Source organism: Loxodonta africana, chromosome X (genome assembly GCF_030014295.1).
Source record: "Loxodonta africana isolate mLoxAfr1 chromosome X, mLoxAfr1.hap2, whole genome shotgun sequence".
NCBI lineage: Eukaryota > Metazoa > Chordata > Mammalia > Proboscidea > Elephantidae > Loxodonta > Loxodonta africana.
The window spans coordinates 170,822,476-170,843,848 of NC_087369.1; the positions used below are offsets into that span (position 1 = coordinate 170,822,476).

General features: G+C 42.8%; 1 protein-coding gene across 10 annotated transcripts in view; it reads left to right on the forward strand.

Moving 5' to 3' along the window:
* Positions 1 to 21,373, forward strand: part of AFF2 (ALF transcription elongation factor 2) — a 584,792-nt gene that overhangs the window by 322,337 nt on the left and 241,082 nt on the right. The gene's annotated exons all lie outside the window — the stretch shown is intronic.

The following is a 21,373-nucleotide window of genomic DNA, read 5'->3' on the forward strand; positions in this document are numbered from 1 at the left end:
ATGTTGCCTCTACAGAGTGCAGGCTGTCAATTGTATAAAACTTGTGCCCATGCCTTGTCTCTGGCAATTAGGAATCTAGTCCTGTCATCCTTGTCTGTTGTTAATTGCCGTAGAGTCAATTCTGACTCATGGCCTGGATGGTGCAAATGGTTAGTCACTGGACTACAGCCTGAAAGGTTGGTGGTTCGAACCCACCCAGAGGTGCCTTGGAAGACAGGCCTGGCATTCTACATCCTTGGAAACCCTATGGAGCTGTTCTACTCTGCACACATGAGACCACCAAGATCCTTATCTAGACCCTAGAAGATCAAGGGGGACTGGATGCAGTAAAAGGGTGGTGGCATTGAGATTTCTATGGTCCCGTTTGTTTTCCCACTCAATGATCATACTACCATTCCAGCAGAATCTGTGCCCCCTCCCACCCCTCATGTGTGGAAAGATACTGGCTATGGCTAAAAATAATGATTTCACCATAAAACTTCACGACGTCTAAGAATTGTACTTAAACAACCCCCCCAAAAAAACTTATAGTCTCATATTATATGAGGTAAGAATGAACTACAGAGAGAACCTACCCCAGACCTCAGAGAGCAGAGGTGACTAGCCTAAGACACACATGAAGCTTAATGAACAATGGAGTCCAGCTACCAAAACAAATACGGAGAGATGGTTAAATGTTGTGTTTTAAGGCTACCAAAAGTTGCCTTAACAAAATGAAGAACATCTGCCAGCCAGCCCTTACCAAATATTCAGAATGAAATTGCAACATGCCCTCCTTAAAGGAATCATCACTTCTGGATGAGTATAAAATTGCTTACCATCAGTCTTGATTGATTATTGCTCAAATCAATTCATTTGATCATCAGGCACGGTCTTATATTTTTGGCAGCTCTTCAAAATCTGGGGTACCTGCTCTCAAAACCTCTACATTTCACTGGTGAAGAAACTCAGAGAGATCTGGAGAGAGGACTAGAACCAGGGTCTTGTGACCTTGGCTGCAGGGTTCTTTCCTGTGGGCTACTCCTCTTGTATGAAACCATACGTTTTTAAAATGCCTGCCCTAGAGGTGGTAGAATTGGACAGGTCCATTATAACATGTATTCATTGTTCAACCTAGACCTCTGAAAAAAAAGAGCTGGAAATACAAGTCTATTGCTTTGTTGAATTGCCCAGACAATCAAACTGGTTGTCAAAATGTCAGCTTGGCTATGCTCAAGGTTGAAGGAGCCTCCTAAATGGACCACAAGGTCTATGTACTTTGAAGGCTCTGGGAGATAATAATATTGGGAAAAGCAGGTTGCCTCTGATGAGAGCCAAACAGAACAAACCAACCACTAGTGACTCCATTAGAGGGAACTCATGAGAAATACAGCCTTTGGAAAATTAATCAAACCAGCAACCAAACTGTTGCCATGGAGTTGATTCCAACTTACAGCAACCCTATAAGACAGAGTAGAACTGCCCCATAAGGTTTCCAAGGAACAGATGGTGGATTCGAACTGCCAACCTTTTGGTTAGCAGCTGAGCTTTTAACCACTGTGCCACCAGGAAAATTAGGCTTTGAAATTCCATAAAGGGGAGCCATTTTGCCATTAGATTACCAATTGTGGGCCAATATATATTTATTCCCTACACACTCTCACGTATACATTTCATATTTGCAGGGAGAAACAATAAACTTCCCAATACAGAAATCCACAGTGGGTCCATGAAATCTTTTAAAACTTTCACTCCTGAATTGTCTTTATTCAACAGCCTCAACATAATCTTGCCTTCTGCTTTAATTTGCTACACGCAAAGAAAAATGGCACCAAATCGTCTCATGGCCATTTCATCAGTTTCTCTTTCAGATCTTACAAAAACGCCCACTGAGCTCCACATTATACTTTGTATAGATTAATTTGAAGTGATCATATTGGTCATAGTGATTGCGAATGCAAATAAATAGTCAAGATATCATGTTTATCCTACACAGTCTGGTATATATAACCCAATACTCATTTAGAACAACGGGAAAGTTGGGCTCACTGAATTGCAACTTGTGTTTTCATATTGCTACGATTATGTTATATTGGTATAACAAAGGAGTTTTGCAAAGTGAAAGTAATAATATAACACAAGTCATATTTCTAATAGTGGCTTACCACCACGCATCTGTCAGTTTGTCGTACTGTGGGTGGCTTGTGCGTTGCTGTGATACTGGAAGCTATGCCCTGGTATTTCTAATACCAGCAGGGTCACCCCTGGTGGACAGGTTTCAGCAGAGCTTCCAAACTAATACAGACTAGGAAGAAAGGCCTGGTGATCTACTTCTGAGAATTAGCCAGTGAAAACCCTATGGATCACAACAAAATTTGTCTGATATAACTCTGGAAGATGAGCCCCCTAGGTTGGAAGGCACTCCAAATACACAGTGACCACAACAATGAATTCGTGTGTGTATGTGTGTGTGTGTGTGTGTGTGTGTGTGTGAGATGTATTTCTATTTGTACTACTTTTTGATAACAATATAATTGGGAGGTAGTCTTCTTATACAAGGGTTAAGAACATGGTATGAAGTCCTATAGATAGGGTTTTGTGCTTTGACTTCATCACATATTAACTGTGTGACCTTGGGCAAGTTACTTACCTTCTCTGAGCTGCCTTTCCTCATCTTGAAGATTAAGAGAAAGCATTTGCCTGGCACAATGTAAGTACTCAACAAGCATTCCCATGAATAATAGCTATTTTAATTATCATTTTCACACTAAAACCAGAGCAACACAAAGAGCTTCCATTGTTTTTCACTTTACCTTTCACCAAAATCAATGTCCTGTGAAGCAATAATTATGTACAGCACTCTGCGTGCCTTGGGGGCAGCTGCCACCAAGTGCTCAGTCTGGAATCTAAAGCATAGAGGGTTGGAGGTCAGTATTCGGCCGTGGTTTGGGTGATGGAATAAACTAGGATACCTAGTTAGGGAGCCCCACTGAAACAGCATTTGCTCTTTGGTGTGGCCCTTTCACTTAAGGGTTAGATGTTAAGGTTGCGTTTTCACTGTTGAGTAGACCTGGAAAAGAAGAGGAGGAGGCAGGCAGTTTGCTTTTAGAAAGACAACTCAGAGTAGCCAACTTCCCTGTTGAAATGAACGCCATTGGAAAGGCGGCATGGGGGGATTATTTACAGGAGTGGAGCATTTGCAGTTGCTCAAATGGACCTCTCTCCAAAAATTAACAAGTACTATTATTCTGTGCACTTAAAGCGTAATGTACAAAACGGCCTCATTCATCTAACCTTCTCTTCTCAATACTTCCAATTTGCAATGATTATATTACCTAGTCTCCTTGCTTTGATTGACTCAGTTTAGACCGAACACGATGCCGTGAAAGCCAAGGCAATGACGGTGACCCCTTCTGCACCAGCTAATCTCACTGTGCTCTATGGGCAAAGGCTCTAAGGTATAGCTCTAGGCATTTGCCTGATTACATCTGGCTGGAGGCAAAGCTTGGTTGTGACTTCCTGGTGATCCAGCCTTGGGTGGGGAGAGGTGGAGTGAAGTGAGAAAGGGCACAGTCTACACTGCTGGGTGACTGGCGAGTGAGCACATCAAAAAGATGCCAGACTTTGCCTCCTTTTTCTGTCTTCTGTTCTTGCTTCACACAGATTTCTCTAACTTCTTTTCGTCACAGTCTTAGCCATCACCATGTCATCATACTACCTCAAACATTTTGCAAAGATGCTTTATTTGGATAGTGTTTTCAGGAGTAAGGTGGAGCACAGCTCCCCCACCTGCTCCTTCTCAACAGAACACAGAGGAGACTGTGTAGATGGATCTGTTAGATCATATGTTAACTTTTTGTATCACTCCTATCACTTAGTAAGGAACCAGTGGAAGAAGCTCAATTACAGCTTCTTGAATTGCTTAATTGAACTGAAGCAAATGGAATTGTGAAGTACTGAGTCCCCTGTCACATAAGTCATGGAAGCAGTGGTTGCATAACATGATGAGAAGAACCTGCCTTTTTCACTCAGATGGACTTCAGTTTAGTCTCAGATCTTCCATTCACATGGATGTGTGACCTTGGGAAAATCATTTCACCTCTTTGGACTGCACTCCCCTCATCTTTAAGATGACTTGGAAGTTGAAAAGTTAGTTTGTAGTAAAATCATACTTGACCTTTCTCTGTCAAGAGCTATCCATGATCCATGAGAGTTATTTCACTTATTGCCTGGTCCTTCTCCATGTCCTCCAGCAGAGTTGGCAGATCTCATTCAGAGCTTTGATGCTTTGATTCAAAGGCCTCCACCATATCTGGAATGGCTGGCTTCCAGGAGCAGTCCTTTTTCAAAGTACCCATCTAACTGTAAGTAACCAGAGGTTATAAAGATGGAAGGGTTGTCCCAGACAGCTGCATTTGGCTGTTGCCCCATTCCTTGAATAGATCAAGAAAAAAGGAAGGATAGGTCGTATTAAATGAGCAAATGTCTTCCTTCGTTCTAACCTTGTCATGACACCAGTAAGCTCATTTCACCACCAATTCATGACTCAAAATCAGATTGGCTGTGGATGTCAGTGGGAGGACAGTTTGCAGGGCATATTTGGACTACAGATGAGCCCATAGGAATTTCCTTCGATGAGATGTAAAATGGCCAAGAAACAAGAGATAAAGGCAGACTCAGGACTGGAGTGTTGCAGCGCTGACCTTCAATGCTTACCCTGAGTCCTCAATGCTTGGCAACCTTGGAGGCCTGGCTAGAGGAAAGGGTTGGTCTACTAGTGACAATATAAAGTCCTCTTCTAGGTACAGACCGAGTCGTAATTGTATAGGTGACGGTCCTACAAGATGCTTTCCTTCCTCTCTCAAGTTTTCAGCATGCAGTTTGGTAGGTCACTTTAAGATCATCAGTGTTTTGCCTTTTATGTTGATAGTCAGTTTGGAATTTGTGATAACGTTATTAGCTCTAAAGCAGAGATAAGTAGCTACTCATATTAGGGAGAAGCCTTCATTACAGTTCAAGTTCTAGGCTCCTGAATTGGTATGGCTTTGGTGGGAATTCTGTAGGTAAATCTACATTTACAGACCAGCAGCAGGAAATAGTGAAAAAAAAAAAAAAACACTGGATTTGGGGGGCCAAAAATCCAGAGTCTAGTCTTCACCACTAAACCATAAAAAGAAAAAAAACATTGCAATCAAGTCAATTCTTACTCACGGCAATCCCCTGTGTTACAGAGTGGAACTGCTCCGCAGGGTTGTTGTTGTTGTCGTTGGCTGTAATCTTTATAGAAGCAGATCACTAGGACTTTCTTCCATGGAGCTGCTGGGTGGGTTCAAACCACCAATCTTTAGGTTAGTAGCTGAGAGCAGAACATTTGCGCCACCCTGGGACCATCTTCACCACTAACTAACCCTAAAACCTCAAACAAAACATGGAACCATGTGAGGCCTCAGTATTTTGGCTCTAAAATGATACTCGTTCTATCTCCGTTGCCTTTATCACAGAGGTGTTCAGAGGAAGAAATGATACTAGGGAAAGAGGTGGAGAGGATGTGAAACCCCTTGGTAACCCATCAAAGACTCTAAATTTCCAAGGCATTATTTATATTAGCTGTGGTCTTTGTAGCTGTCACGGTAGGAGATATTCTTAATATCACCTTCATAGGAATGCTCTCAGTCTCTTGTTTTCATGTGCTACTACGGTGCTGTTCTTAGAGTTTTGAGTTAAGGGGCTAATACATTCACATTAAGAATTTAGGAGACCTCACATGGGATTACATTATCATTCACAGAGCTGAGAAAGTGAGAATCTTGAAAATGCTAATTGAAAAGCTTATCATTACATAATAGATGTTAGATGCTGCTTAAAAACTTTCCAATATCCTGATAAGGTGGCATGCTTTCCTTTTGAGCATGGATGGTAAAACAAAGGCAAGGCATTTAGAAATTAATGAAACATGTTTGTTGTAAGTACACCTAAGTGCCAGGTGAGGTCATTTCAATGATGAGTGTGATCATAAGGAATTTTTACTTACAGTATGTCCTCTGCCCAAAGCCTACTGAGTACCCAACTAAATGCCCACTAAGTATTACCAATTGCCTCATTTAAATTACTGTATTATTTAATACATAAAAAGTTCCTTTTCTTTATGATAGTCCATTTGAATGAAGACCCTAAAACTATTTCTAAGGCTCTTCAAATAACACTTTACAGTATAATATATATTTATCTTGTGTTGGGAGCATTTATAGATTCCAGCTATATGTCTTTGCCACAAAACTTGTTTTTCGTGCTCATGGCATCAGTGAGGATAAATAGAAGCTGTGGTGTCTGTGAAGACTAGTAGAGGGAAGTTCCCAATATCCTAATATATCAGTGTTTCTTCATGTCTGTTTCTGATGGGGTCCAGCAGCAGGTCAACATCCTTAGGTAAAGATCGGCTTCCTAAGAGTGAGCAGCAGTCATTGAAAGTAAATTAATGAAAGCTAGGGTCTGCTGATCTCTTTCACAAGAAGCAATTCTTGCTGCCAACATTTAGAAACCAGTAGAAGTGGTCTCCGTTGGAAACCAGGTTTTGACTTACTGCCCTGGGCTGCCAAAAGTATTGCGGTAGAAAATGTGAAAGTAAGTTGAACTTTGAATTATAATTTCAATGACTGTCTAGTGAAATGGATTCATGTTCTGGCACTGCACCTTTGAGGCTTTGGGTTGATTCGCGTAAGATAAAAATCTGTCTGGTCTGACAGTTGAAAAGGTCGCAAGCACACTTGATGTCTGGTGGTCTCAGTACAATCCCAAATCTTGATTAAAAAGGAAGATTTAGGAACTATTACAGGTTTTTTCAAAATAATCTTTTCAAACAGTCATTTCAACATGTTTCAGCTTCAAGTTTATTAACTTAGCCAAGTAGAGATTATATTTTCCCTGCCATTTTGCAGTGACCTCTAACTCAACCAGAAGCTCTCACATGACTGAGGCCCTTTGGCTTTTGGACTGCTTATCTTTGAAAATGACGTCTAATTGTGATTGGGGTCTCCCTGGTATTAAAAATTGCACTGCCCACATTTTAATGCTGCCACTGTAATTCTAAAGCATGTTTCCTGTTTCCATTATGGGAATACTTGTTGGAATGTCTTGACATTTTTACTTCTGTAGATCGTGCGGTCTCTGTACCTATGAAATATGTCACTTTGAATTTTAAATTGGAGACTCATCTATTAATTAGAGATCAGCTGGGCGAACACAAGTTGAAGCTTTGAGATTAATTTGCTTCGGACCACAGATTGATAGATTTGTTTTAATGAACAGAGACCAGATTCTAGGTCAAACACCTTCATTTTGCATTTGGAGAAACTGTGACTTGCCCAAGGTCATACAGTTTGTCAGTGAACCAACAGAGTTTCAAAATGGTTCAAGAACGTTAATTAAGACAGATCTCATGAAACCCTAAAGGCATCCTGTCGGCGGGGCAGAGTGCTGTCTGCTGGTGTCCAGCGTGCTCAGAGAGCCTGTAGTTCCATATCAGATTAGTCCACCACATTTTCTATTCCTATCAGTTACATTTGACTATGCCAAAATTAAAATGCTCTCAGGAAACATCATGCCTTCTTTCCAAAATGCTGTAGTCACTGCCCATCTTGTCTTCTTCGAAGCCAGGATCAAATCTCGCTTCCTTGCTTGACCACCCAAAACCATGAGCAGTTTTCTCTGATTTCCTATTACATTTATTGGCAGAGCCATTCATCTGGCTCTTAAAGTACAGTCAGCACCCTGTCTGGATTTTTCTAGGCTAGCCCTGATTTAAAATAAAAATTTCATTCTCCCCATAACTAGATATTCTGGAAGTTCCCATGGTGAGCCAACTAAATCATGTCACCCAAACTGCTTCGAAGACCCACTCAAAGAAAAATCCTTTGCTGTGTGCCTGATTCAGGGTTCAGAAGTTACATGCTAATTTACACTGTCATTACTCATTTGTCTACCCATCTAGAGTATAGCCACACTGTGGACGCATTGTTTAGCAGCTAATGAATTTCCCATAATGCTTACTTAGTTCAGTGTTTCCTGCTTAGTGGGGATGCAAAGTATATTTTATTTTGGGGATTATTTCCTTAACATACAGAGATTTTCCAAATGCCAACTTTGGGGGTACCTCGACACGTTGATTCTGGTCAGGAGTAGAGTATGGTGCTTTAACTAGGGGTTTAATGCATTTGTCTTGGTAATGTGTTGTGCTTATACCCCTGTCGCGTGTCTGTCTATCCTGCATACTTCTACAACTAAGAAATGATCAGTCTCTGATCTTCATATGAATGTGAGGCAATCTCAGACCATTGGTGCCATGCATATGGTGTCCACATTAATTGACGCTCAGTCAGGCACCATAAACTGTGGGACACCACGCATCACTCCCTTTTTGGTCTTCAGTGTATAATGCAATGGGCTCGAGATGCTCCATAGAGCAGGCGCACACTTCATGCCACTGACCTTTTGTTTATGACATGCACTGTGTCAAGGGTCTGTGCTTTGCAGAGTGATTTTCTGGGAAAGTGCCATGCCCTCCCATGAGCCAAGAGTTTCAGAGTGTCCCATAAACACTGGGCAAATGGTGCCTTGGGGCCATCTCTCAAACTAACTGGAGGTACTAAGTAAGGCCCAGGGGAAGTTTAAAAAAACAGGAACTTCTTGAATTTGTTCTATTGATTTTTCTGCCAAAAAAAAAAAAAGTGTAACAAATAAGCATTTTCAAATGAAGGCATCAGAATAAACTCCAATTCTACAGAGTGATTTCCCGGACACATATGCAGGTATATTTTGGGGAAGGCTGGAGGTAGCAGGGAAACCCTGGTGGCGTAGTGGCTAAGTGCTACAGCCGCTAACCAAGAGGTCGGCAGTTCAAATCCGCCAGGCACTCCTTGGAAACTCTATGGGGCAGTTCTACTCTGTCCTATAGGGTCGCTATGAGTCGGAATCCACAGCAGTGGGTTTGGTTTTTTGTTTTTTTTTTTTGGTTTGGAGGTAGCAGGAGACCGGTAACAAAGCCAGGTCACTAACAAAGCCAGTAAGGAAAGGGCCGGGTTGTGAATCATTATTTATAACTGAACAGAATGGTAATTTCACAACTCTCACTTTTCAAATATGATACCATATTCATGGTAATCAAACTATTACTCAGTGTTTATGTATCAGGAGACCAATCTAGAGATTGATGACCTCAAAATGGAGGTTGTCTTTCAATTCATTTGAAATGCAAACTGAGTGGAAAATCTATAGCTACTGTGGCATTTTTTTTTTAAAGCAAAATCAGGCACCTACATTGACCTCCTATTTACATTTCTTTGAGAAGGAAAAAAAAATCACATAAAAGCTATCAAGAAACACATTTCACAGCAGGCAAATTAATTGGTTTTACAGTATTTGAATGGAGGGTTTGTCAAATAAAACATGCCGTGACAGTTAATAGTGTCATTTAGAGCCAGAAAATTATTGGCTTATTTGTTATTGGATAAAAGGAAGGCAAACATTTTGTATTAGGAAGTTTTAATGTGTTTAAAATCCTCATTAGGGATTAATGGACATGCTTGCTTAGCATAGCGCCTCATTAATTTGAGGCTAAACAGTTACTTCTGTGTTTCCATCTCAGTGTTGTTTCTTAACATTTTTCCCCTTCTCTTTAATTAGATCTTGCATTTGAGTTTGGGCTCTACACCATTGGAGACGTAGAATTAATTAATGAGATTTATAAATCTAATGGAAGGGAGTTATTCTTAGCTATGGTTTCATTTTCGTGAGCAGTTAAATCACGTGCAAGCGGGCTCAGATCTAAGAGATTTCAGAAGTAGAGGGAAAAAAAGTGAACTTCTCTAAATATATTTAGCAGTGTCACTTGGCATTAATAGATAAAAGTGTTTTAATTAGAGTGATAAATAACAGGGGCGCTGGCGAGGATTCGGTTCCCGTGCGCATGGCTGGTTCTTCGGGATCACAACTGTCAGTGGTAACTCTCCGCAGAACCGCAGTGTCTTCCACTGGCAATTAAGACAACCCCAGGTGCCGGGTTTAGAGAGTCAATACGGCGCCAAGGTCCTTAGAGGTTAGTCTCCAAGTGGAGCCACTTTCTATCCAATGTGTTCTGTTGTCACGTTTTTACTGAGGGCATGTGTGGATCCAATTTATAAAGTCTCTTCCACTTACATTGCGTTAAGGAATATAGCTAGGAAAAAAAAAGTCAAACCGAAATCTGGATTTTTCGTTTGAACACAGACATTTAAATCATTAGCTATATATTTAGAAGAAGAATGTAGTCGTTTCTTTAGGGTGAGGGATGATGAATGTCAAGGAACTACCTTTCTTTTCTAAAAGACGGTCAAAACAAGAGCCAAAGATACATATTGAAAAGGTTCTTTTGTAAATGGGGTTACACTGCTTAATTTAAGACCCTATATAATGTGCCTGTGGAAACGTCTTCAGAAGCTACCAGAAAAACTTGAACGCCGACTTTGGTTTTTTCAATGAGGAAGCTCCTTGTTTCTTGAGAGAAACCATAAGTGCTTTGAAGAACTTGTCAATCTCTAATGTATTTTAATAGATGATCGTATCTTAAAATGTTTCATGCTGACAATCACATCATAAATTTATAAAATGCTTGCTTAAATACAAAATATTTAAAATATTAAAAACTAGCTCTTCTTTAAACAAGTTGAAGATGTCTTCCAATGCTATATAGGAATTATCTTTCTCTGGAGGTGATAGGTTAGTCGAGTTCTCCGTGCTCCCCCACAAAGTTGAGTTCATTTCGCCCCAGAGAGGAGATCATCGAGCCTTAGGGGCATATTTGGCCCTGGGCTTCATTTCTTCTGGCCTTCTGGGTAATATTACAGGAGTCACCACTGTAGGATCCCAGAAAATCATTGCTCCTACTGCTGGGCTCTCTGCTTTTTCCATTCAGAATGAAGACCCTTATAGATTAGAGTAGTTGAAGAACTGTGAACTGTGGTTAATTAGCTAATCAGTTTGAAAGTGCGGAAGGAAAGAGTGAAGAACAAAGTGTGACCACCATCTAAATCATCAGAGCTACTTGGCCCCAACTCTCCTCTTTCCCCCTGCCTTCTTTTTTCTTTATCTCCCCCTTGCCCTGTGTATATGTCTCCTTCTGTGTTTCATGCTGTAGCTCTTTCTCCCTCTTCCTTCAACATTGGCAGCTAGTTCCATTGTACTTCGCTAGCAAACCCATGCTCCTGTTCTCCAAGACAACTCTTTCGCACCTTACCTTTCTGCTCAAATTTCCAATACCTGCCTCCCATTCTCGGCTAATCACTTTGCCGCATACTTCATAGAGAAAAATAGACACAATCAGACAAGACTACCTCATCTTTTCATCTTTAATTGCTCCAGCCCCACTGCTTAGGTACCCAAGCACTCCTCCTTCCCTCCTGTTACAACGGAAGAAGTATCCAGAAGTGTCCCGGCTCTGATTTCAGGCCAACCTCTCCAATTGTGTCCTGATCTGCTCTCTTCCTCTCGAGGACTTTGCTTTTACAATTATCTACTTTCTCTTCTGCTTTTTGCTACATTTCTCCCCCCTCTACTGAGTTATTCCCATTGGTGTATAAGTATGGCTTAGCATCATCCCTCTTCAAAAAAAAAAAGAAAAAACCTTGGCCCCACGTTGCCGCAACCTGTCACCCCATTTCTCTGCTTCCTTTCACAGTAAAATCCCTCAAAAGAATTGCTGCTATTACTCTATCCATTTCAGCCCCTCCAACTGTCTCTTCAACAGGTTCCAATCAGGTTTGTATCCCCACCATGTCACTGAAACAGCTCTGACCGACGTTGTCAATGACCGAGACCTTGCCAAAGCCAATGGCCCATCCTGCCTCCTTGTCTTGTGCAATGGCCACTTTCTCCTTGAAGCTGCTGTAGGCTTCCCGAACGCCGTGCACACCAGATTTTCCTCCTCTCCGTCCACGTCCCCAGCTACACCGAAAAGCTTTGGTTTGCCTTCAGAATAGGTGGCATGTGATAGACAGTATGCTGCATTATGCGGGATGCAGATTCCTGGGACACGCCTTCTCTCTTGAGTAGACGGCCTTTTGGTTCAGTGTCATTTTAGCATTACTATTTATAGATGAGGCCTAAAGTACATGTATGCTACATATGGTATACTCTTCCTTATTATGTTTCTATCGGTGAGTACAAAAATTGGTTTGTATTTTGCATGCGTTAAAAAAAAAAAAAAATTAGCCGGGGAAGAGATAATGTACCTGGAATTTGCACTGAGCATCAGTAATCCATGCAGAAAATAAATCATATGTAGGAGATAGAGGGAGCCCCGGTGATACAGTGGTTAAGCACTGTAGCTGCTAACCAAAAGGTCAGCAGTTTGAACCTACCAGCTGTTCCTTAGAAACCCTGTGGGGCAGTTCTACTCTGTCCTGTAGGGTCACTATGAGTCAGAATAGTCTCGACAGCAGTGGGTTTGGTTTTTGGTTGGTTTTAGGAGATAGATAACTGAACTTAAAAGTGGACTACTATGGAGAATGAACTATGTAAAATAGAAGTGAATAAAAATACAAAATGAGTAAAACCATAGAATTCAAGATACTTGAGACATCATGTCTCCTGGTGACCAGTCCAAGGTGGAAGTGATGTTGTTATTTTTTTTTTAATAACTTTTATTAAGCTTCAAGTGAACGTTTACAAATCCAATCGGTCTGTCACATATAAGTTTACATACATCTCACTCCCTACTCCCACTTGCTCTCCCCCTCTTGAGTCAGCCCTTTCAGTCTCTCCTTTCGTGACAATTTTGCCGGCTTCCCTCTCTCTCTATCCTCCCATCCCCCCTCCAGACAAGAGTTGCCAACACAATCTCAAGTGTCCACCTGATATAATTAGCTCACTCTTCATCAGCGTCTCTCTCCCACCCGCTGACCAGTCCCTTTCATTTCTGATGAGTTGTCTTCGGGGATGGTTCCTGTCCTGTGTCAACTGAAGGTCTGGGGAGCATGGCTGCCGGGATTCCTCCAGTCTCAGTCAGACCATTAAGTTTGGTCTTTTTATGAGAATTTGGGGTCTGTATCCCACTGATCTCCTGCTCCCTCAGGGGTCCTCTGCTGTGCTCCCTGTCAGGGCAGTCATCGATTGTGGCCAGGCACCAACTAGTTCTTCTGGTCTCAGGATGATGTAGGTCTCTGGTTCATGTGGCCCTTTCTGTCTCTTGGGCTCTTAGTTGTCGTGTGATGTTGTTATTTTGTTGCAAAATGGGAACTATAAGGACAATTGTGTGTACGTGCATGAGTGTGTTTGAATGTGTGCATGGAGTTAGCATATGTATGTGTCTGTGTGAGTGTGCGTTTGTATGTGTGAGTGTGTGTGTGTGATTGTGCATGTTTGAGGTTGGCATAATTTGCTAATTGTCCTATATCCTTTATTCAAAGATTATGCCCTTTCTACCTTTTGGGTGTTATACTGTTCTTTCTTTTATGAAATAATAGTGAGAGTGGCTGTTTTCCTAATGTCCCTTCTTGACAAAATAAAAAGGTGGCAATTTTATATGCATCCCCTATTATTATTATTATTTTCCTGTTATGTGAAATACAAAACACTGAGAGCTTGCAATATATCCCCATGCCCTTGGTGTATTAAGTTGCAGCGTGAGGAAGTGACTTGTCCCAAGTCACACAGCTAGTTAGTGGTAGAGCTTGGACCTGGAACTTCTCTTTCCTATCTCCCAATATGTGTTTCTTTGCACTACTTTACAAAGTCATAGTTACCTGAAAATGAGATCGCTGCTTTGCAATTGTATAGTTGCTCTATGTTACAAGAGTTTGCTATGATGATAGAGTGCTCATGAGCACACGACAATTCTAACATTTACTCTAACTGACGGAAGTCAAAAATGAACTTCACTTCTTGATATGTCTTTTCTATATGCTTCCATCATGCGGGCTAGCCTTGTAACTTAGATCATGCACGGTGGCGTGGCCATGGATAGAGTTCGTAAACGGCCTTCCTTTACTCCAGTGTGTACATCTGTATTTTTACAGTCTCTTTTAAAAGAAGAGACTACGGGCCTGCACACAAGACAGCCATTAGGATTAATGGAAGTGCAGGAAGTAGGAATTTTGTGGCATCAAGACTTTGATCCTAAATGGTCCTTGGTTGCAGTGCTAGGACTTAGACAGGACAGACATGGGTATCCCCCGGCCCTGAGGAATTTGACGCATACCTAGGAATTTCAAATGGAAGGTCCCATGGCCAGCAGACACGTGAAGGAGAGCACAGGCAGGAAAGGGCAAGCAAGTATTGGGACAGAGTTGGTGAGACCGGCTTGGGGAGGTGGGAAAACAGCTTGAGCCTGAGATGCCAAGACAGGAATCTAGGCGAGAAGCCTTGAGAAGGTATGAGTAGGGTGTCTGGCCTTGGAGGCCTGTCCTGCAGAGACCGCATGGCCCAGGCATGAGTTTGGGCACTGGCAGCAGCAGCCACGGCAGCAGTAGCCACAGTGACCTCACTGTCTGGCCCAGGTGACTGACCAGAGGCAGGACCTCCTTGGGGGAATGCTGGTCAGGCAGCCAGGCCCTTCCAGACAGTTCTTGGTTTCTTATAGTAATATCTCCAGATGTGTATCTTGGTTTCCTTTAAGACTCCTAACCCCCCTGTTTATGGCTCACTCTTCTATAAAAAAAAAAAAATAGAAACTAGTTATTAGACCAAATAAATGAACAGTGAGCTAATGGCTATTCAGAGCCTGCTGAATGAAGTGCTCTTCACTGGAAATTCCATCTGCCGTTAGGTACTCTCCGCTGACTATGGGCCTTTCCGCATCTGCATTCTGCCATCGCCATACCCAATGTAATCAGTGAAGAGATGTCCTCCTAATGAAGCACTGTGCCTCCCCCTCCCCTCCCCTCCCCTCCCCTCCCCTCCCCTCCCCTCCCCTCCCCTCCCCTCCCCTCCCCTCCCCTCCCCTCCCCTCCCCTCCCCTCCCCTCCCCCAGCCCCTTCTCTCTGCCTGTTGTATTACCCCTCATGTCCCATTTCCAGCCTCCTTTGTCACCTTCAGTGAGAGCCAGCAGATGGAGCAGCAGCCTGAGACTCCTGACACACTGGGCCCCTGAATAGGATTTAATAATTGGTGGTATTCACAAGAAGTCACGGGGGCCAGTTTACGAGGCAGTGCGACTATCACAGCAGTGGTCCCCAGGCCTTAGAGGAAACTTCAACTAAAAGGTGCTAATGGAGAATGACCTTCTACTAGCCTTTAAGACTTAACATGCACCCACTACTGGGCTAGGGAACCTTATGTACCTCACTCCATTTCAACCTCCCAGCAGTCCTGCAAGTGACTATTTTTATTCCCCTTATATGAAAAACAGAGGCTCAGAGAAATTCAAGTTACTTGCCCAAGATCACAAAGCAAATTATCAGAGCTGGGATTTAAATCCAAGTCTGTCAAGCTTCAAAGGCCATGCTTTTTTCACTACCCGTCAGTGCCCCCAGAAAATAAATTATCCCATTTATTTGCTCAAAGAAGTAATAGTTGATTGCTACCTCTTTCCTTTTCAATTTTCTTTCCATGTAAGATTCTTTACAAAGGATCTTTTTCTGTACTTATAAAATGGCATGTGTTGCATTCCTTTGATGGCAATGTTCTACTTTTTGTTCGTCCTTTCTTAGAGAGAATAGTGAATATTAGCTTGTTTTACGTGGGGTATTTTGACCATGTAACTTCCTTAAAAATTGGCCAGAAGCAGTTATTTGAAAGTAAACAACTCTGTGAACACCAAGGACTTTGGCTACATTAAAATGAAATTGGAAGATGAGTTGGCAGTACCATGTAACTGTTGTGAAATCTTTTTTTTTTGTGATTGTTGTTGTTTTGATTAAAGTTATATTACCTGAGGACTTCTGTCTGCAGCTTATGTAATATTAACTGCTCCCATTTAATCATAGACTCATGAATACAAACTAGACTAGGGACAGGTTAAGGTGAGGCAGTGAGGCGGGAAGCAAGGGACAGAAGAATCCTAATGTGAACTGGGTTTGTAGTTTTCCAAATTCAGTTTTGAAAACTGGGACTCCCTGGACGGGGAGGTATGGGGATCCCAAAACACATGCCAATCGGAACTGCAGAGGCTGCTGTCCCCTGATTTTACAAGTGACTAATGGTGGAGATTAAAACATTTAAAAAGATTGAAAGCTCACCTGGTAGTCCGACAGCATAACCTGACTTTTCATTTGATTAGTAATGCTTTGTCAGGGAGCTGTGGCCCATAAATCAGTCATTTGGTAAACGCGGCAATTTGTTCATGAAAGTGCAAACGGAGTCCGTTTGGAAGCTGCCGTCACTGTTAGTTATGGATAGTGTTTAGAAGGGTGTTTGATCTTGGTGGTGTATGTGACTCAGTGTGCACTCGTTAGAGGAATCCACGCTTTCACTGGCAATTAAACTTGTATTTTGAAGTTTTGCTTTGAAAGATCTTTGTCACAATAGAACATCTAGAATAGTGGGTTTTGATCACCAGGTATTGTGGGGCAACTTCGAGATGATTTTAGGGGGAAAAAAAAATGACCTCTTTCCCTTCGAAACCCCTTAAATAATAATGTACTCAGAGGCATGCTTTGAGCTCCTCTGGGTTAACCATGTGATGATGACTATTCTTTTAATGTTTTACATTAATCTTCATGTTTTCTATTAGTGCTAGCTGCTGTTTATGTTTCCCAATGCCACAATCAGGGTATTTTTGATATCTTGCATTACCCTAATCGCCAAGAAGTATGCTCCAAACTGATTAATTTCAGGATGATTAAAACATCCTATGCAATTCGTTTATTGTTGCTGCAGTTAATTGAATATTTGATGCTTTAGAGGTACCCCGAGTCTTTCCTAAGATATGGATTTGTCACCAGGCAGATGATCTGTGCGTGGTCTCTCAGTGGCTACATGGGGTGGCAGCCCTGCACTTTCACATGCAGAGGGGGTAGGCACTTGGGAGGGCTTGCCGTCCACTCACCACCTGCCCGAAGTGCACCTCCTCCCTCCCTGGCCTGCGGAGAGGACCACATCCGTGCCCGGCACAAGAGGGTCCTGGGGGCCAGGAGTGAGAGTCCGGGCTCCCGGGGCGGCATGCAGCCTGCTCTCTGCTCCAGGAGGAGGGGGCGGCGAGGGGGAATGCAAAAGGACTCTGCTGCTCTGAGTGGCTAACTTGTGCTTTGTGGACTATCTGAATACTCAACAGTGGATTTAAAGGGAGGAGAAGGTGGCTTAGGCAGTAAGCAGCGGCTTGGCAACTCCACGGGTAGCAGTTCTAATCCTGGTGTCACCACTAGTTCTCTTCAGTGGCACACCTGTCTGAGTGACTGCTCCAGAATTCCTGCGATAGTTGTGTGGGGGAGAGAGAAAACGAGAGAGCCAGAGAGAGAGAGAGCAACTGGACCAGATTGGGGGCTGAGCCCCAGGCACAGATCAGCTTTCTTCTAGTGTGCACACAGCACAGTGACCCCCTGCGCACTCTGCAGGGGGCTCAGGGACCAAAGTGGCTGCTGGCAGCCCCGCCACTACGCGGCCATGTCAAACCTGTGGCCTCTCACTCCCATATGGGGTGAGGAATATGGTGGAGAACTCGGCGGCTGGGAGCTACTGTCTGACTTGGCTCTGTCCGGGAACCCGGTAGGTACCTTTGCTTGGCCGCTCCAGCAGCCCCCTGCTTGGCATTGCCGTGTGTCTCCTGTGTAAGTGTTGTGTGTCCACTTTGCAGAGAGCCTTGAAGGCAGAGACTATGCTGTCTTCAGTGTCTTTCAGCCTTCCCCCTTGGCACCATCCCGAGCACAGTGTGAGCTCAGTCAGGATTTGTTGTCTAAAGAAGTAAATGGAGACCTGCTGAATAGGCGGGCAGATGAATGAGGGCGATCCTGTTACCCTTGTCATGACTACCTCACAGTGTGGGTCCCAGTGGGCCTCTTATTGTTTGGTGTCTCGTCCCCTCCAGACAGTTCACCCTGAGAAGAGGCCAAGTCTCATAGTAATTTGTCTCACCAGCCCCCTCCGCCTGCCCAGCACTGTCCTAGGCACTTAGGAAATGCTTGCTGGCTAAGTAAAAAGCACTTGCATTTGCGGCTCAAGTGTAGTTGTCTTGAGATGGAAACAGCCGTAGGGCAAGGCTAGATGAATTCAAGGGGCTAGTGACTGTACGATAATATTGGATTCCAGTATTGTCTTTAAGAAAAAAAAATCTGAAGGCTGGGTGTGGATAGATATTTATTTGACTGCCCTTGTCTGTACAGTCTGTCCCACTCTGGAATGTTTCCAACTTCAGATTTGCCGCGAAGCCCCAGAGTCCACGACTTTTCCTGTTTTGACAGCATTCCCCCCCCCCATAAGGAAATGGATGTTTATAATTCCAGGTGTGGAGATGATATTTGCAGTTGACAAGAGTGAGTCAGATTTTGCCTTGAAAAGATGAGAAGTCTGAACTTAATAATAATAGCAGTGAGGAGAACAACCAGCGAGAGGTAATAACCTGACTCATTGTTTGGGGCTTTGCAGGTTACAAAGCACGCTCACACCACTTCTCTCGTTTAATGCGCTCAGAAACCCTGTGAGACTGGAAAGGGACAGACATTATTATTATGATGATTGCTTATTCTACAGTTGGGAAAACCGGAGCTCAGAGGGGTACAAGGGTCTGTCGCCAAGTGATAGGGCCAGGACTCACACCCAGCTCCTTTGGTTCATAGGCTGTGTCTACTTACTGCTGACACGTCGTCCTGTTTCATTTCAAACTCACAAAACTCACATTGATGCCTTTGTGTGGGAAAAAGGGAACAAAGACCTTTTCTTGAGACTGGGCCATAGGCAGCCCCCACAATATAATGCAATAATGATGTTGAAAATTCACGCCTTTCTTACCACCATTTTAATCTTTGTTTGGGGGAAGGAGTTTGTTACAAATTCAGGAACTGTCTTGTAAAAATCAGTTGCTAGAGTACTGAGCAATGGAATGAGATTTTGCTTGCAGTTAAGAATAATCAGTTGAGGTCTATAATCCCGGAATATGTTAGACCAGCATCTCTCGGTGTATGTTCTACAAACACTCATTCCATAAAGTAGCAATAGTCGTCAACTAACCCAGCCCAGTGCCGTCGAGTCGATTCCGACTCATAGTTGTCAATTAGAGGGGAAAAAAACCAAAACAGTAAAACCCAGGAATTCAATGGTCAAGAAAGTTTCCCAAGTGCTACATTGAACTCATTAGACAGGCATCTCCAAGCCTTTCATTTACATTGTGGATCCTTAAGACTGGGATGTGGAGTGCATAATTTCCCAAACTTATCTGGGCACAGAACCTTTTCTTTTCTCCTGGCAAACCTGTTAGCATGTTGCAGAACTAGGGGGCAGTCTCCTTTGTAGCCCTTACCACAACTGTGGTTGTGTATTATGTGATTCTTCATATTCACCTTCCCTTCATGCCTGCAAACTGCACAAGGCAGGAGGCTCTCTCTTCTTTTTGTATCTCTGCCTAGCACAATGCCTGGTGGCCCAGTCCCTGGCCCTCAAAAAATATTCGTGAATGCATAAATGAACTGTAATAGGCCAAACCACCTGTAGTTCCCTGTCTAAAATCTGTATTTAAGGTCCTTTACAATGAAAAAAAATTATTTTTTTTTATGATGTGTACCGGAAACTCTAGTGGCGTAGTAGCTAAGAGCTACAGCTGCTCACCAAAAGGTCAGCAGTTCAAATCCACCAGGCGCTCCTTGAAAACTGTATGGAGCAGTTCTACTCTGTCCTATAGGGTCGCTGTGAGTCGAAATTGACTCAATGGCATTGGGTTTGGTTTTGGTTTTTTATAATGTGTACCCAGATGACTTTTTCATACTTCAACTGTTTCTTCTACCCAGTATTAGAGTATTATAGATATTGAAAGGGTGACTGTATCATTTATCGTCCAAACTGGGACATCGTTGAGGGTGGAAGGAGACACCTCAGGATAACAAGTGTAAACTGGGACTGACCTGGTTAGCCCAGGATGGATGACACCCTCAATATTCGTGACCTGGTCTCAGCCCAACTCCCCCACTTGGGATTCGATGCTCCTTGGAGCAGTAACTTCCCTTACATATAGAAGGTATTCAATAAATGTTGGTTGGAATGAGTGTTTGTACAATGGTGACTTTAATGCTGATTTAGGGTATGCTGGTGATTCTAGTCTGTGTTTTTTGAAATTGAGGAAAATTGGAGCCATAGTCTGTTCTCCATTTCCTCAAATGTGGTTGAGCTCATACTGCACTTGCAGAACAACTAGGGGACATGACTTAATTGTCCTTGCAAGAGGTGTGGGATATAGAGAGCCTGTGACAGTGCTCCCTTCCAGGGCTGACCTTTCACCTCCCAAGGCAGTTAATTAAAGAGACCAACTGTTCTACTTATCAGACCTGAAAGGACATGAAATGATCAGATTGCAATCCTGGGGAGGTGAAGTTGTGATGGGGAGAGTTAAGAATGCTTGAGAGAATGCCTATAACCTACACAGGTGACATGGTGGCTGGCAGACCTTTCTCCAGTTGGTTGTCCCACTTCCAAGTCCCTCACCATGCATTGCCTTGTAGCTAGGTTTCTTATTTTGGTATTTGGCTTCTTCCTACCACTGACTATGGAGGAAAAGGACCATGTGCCTGACACGGAGTAAGTCCTCAGCACATTTCTACTAGTTGATTGATTGGGACGGTGTCACACTGGGAGAGACGGCTTATGGGAATTACTTGTGTATGTCCGAGATTCTAAGTGTCATGGCAAGAATGCACTTTGCACGGGAGTTTAGCTTTAGTGTTTTGGATAAGAATTGTAGGCATTTGGTTGGACACCCAAGCTAAAACTCAATTTAATCATAGGAATATTTTGTGTAGGGCTCGTCATTTTTTTTTTTAGAATTTTATTGTGCTAAAATATGTATAACAAAAATTTGCCAGTTTGACCACTTTTAAGTGTACAGTTCAGTGACATTAATTACATTTACCATGTTGTGCTGCCATCGCCACTGTTTCTAAAAGTTTTTCATCACCCCAAACAGCAACTCAGTACCCCTTAAGCAATACCTCCCCACTCCCTCAGGCCCTGGTAATAAGCATTTGTCTCTCTGCCTTTGCCTATTCTGAATATTTCATATAAGTGGGATCATACAATATTTGTCCTTTCATGACTGACTTATTTCTTAGCATAATGTTTTCAAGGTTCATCCGTGTCATAACACGTATCAGAACTCCGTTTGTCTTTATGGCTGAATACGACTCTGCCGCATGTATATAGCACATTTTGTTTATCCATTCATGGACACTTGGATTGTTTTCACCTTTTGGTTGTTGTGAATAATGCTGTACTGAATACTGGTGGGTAG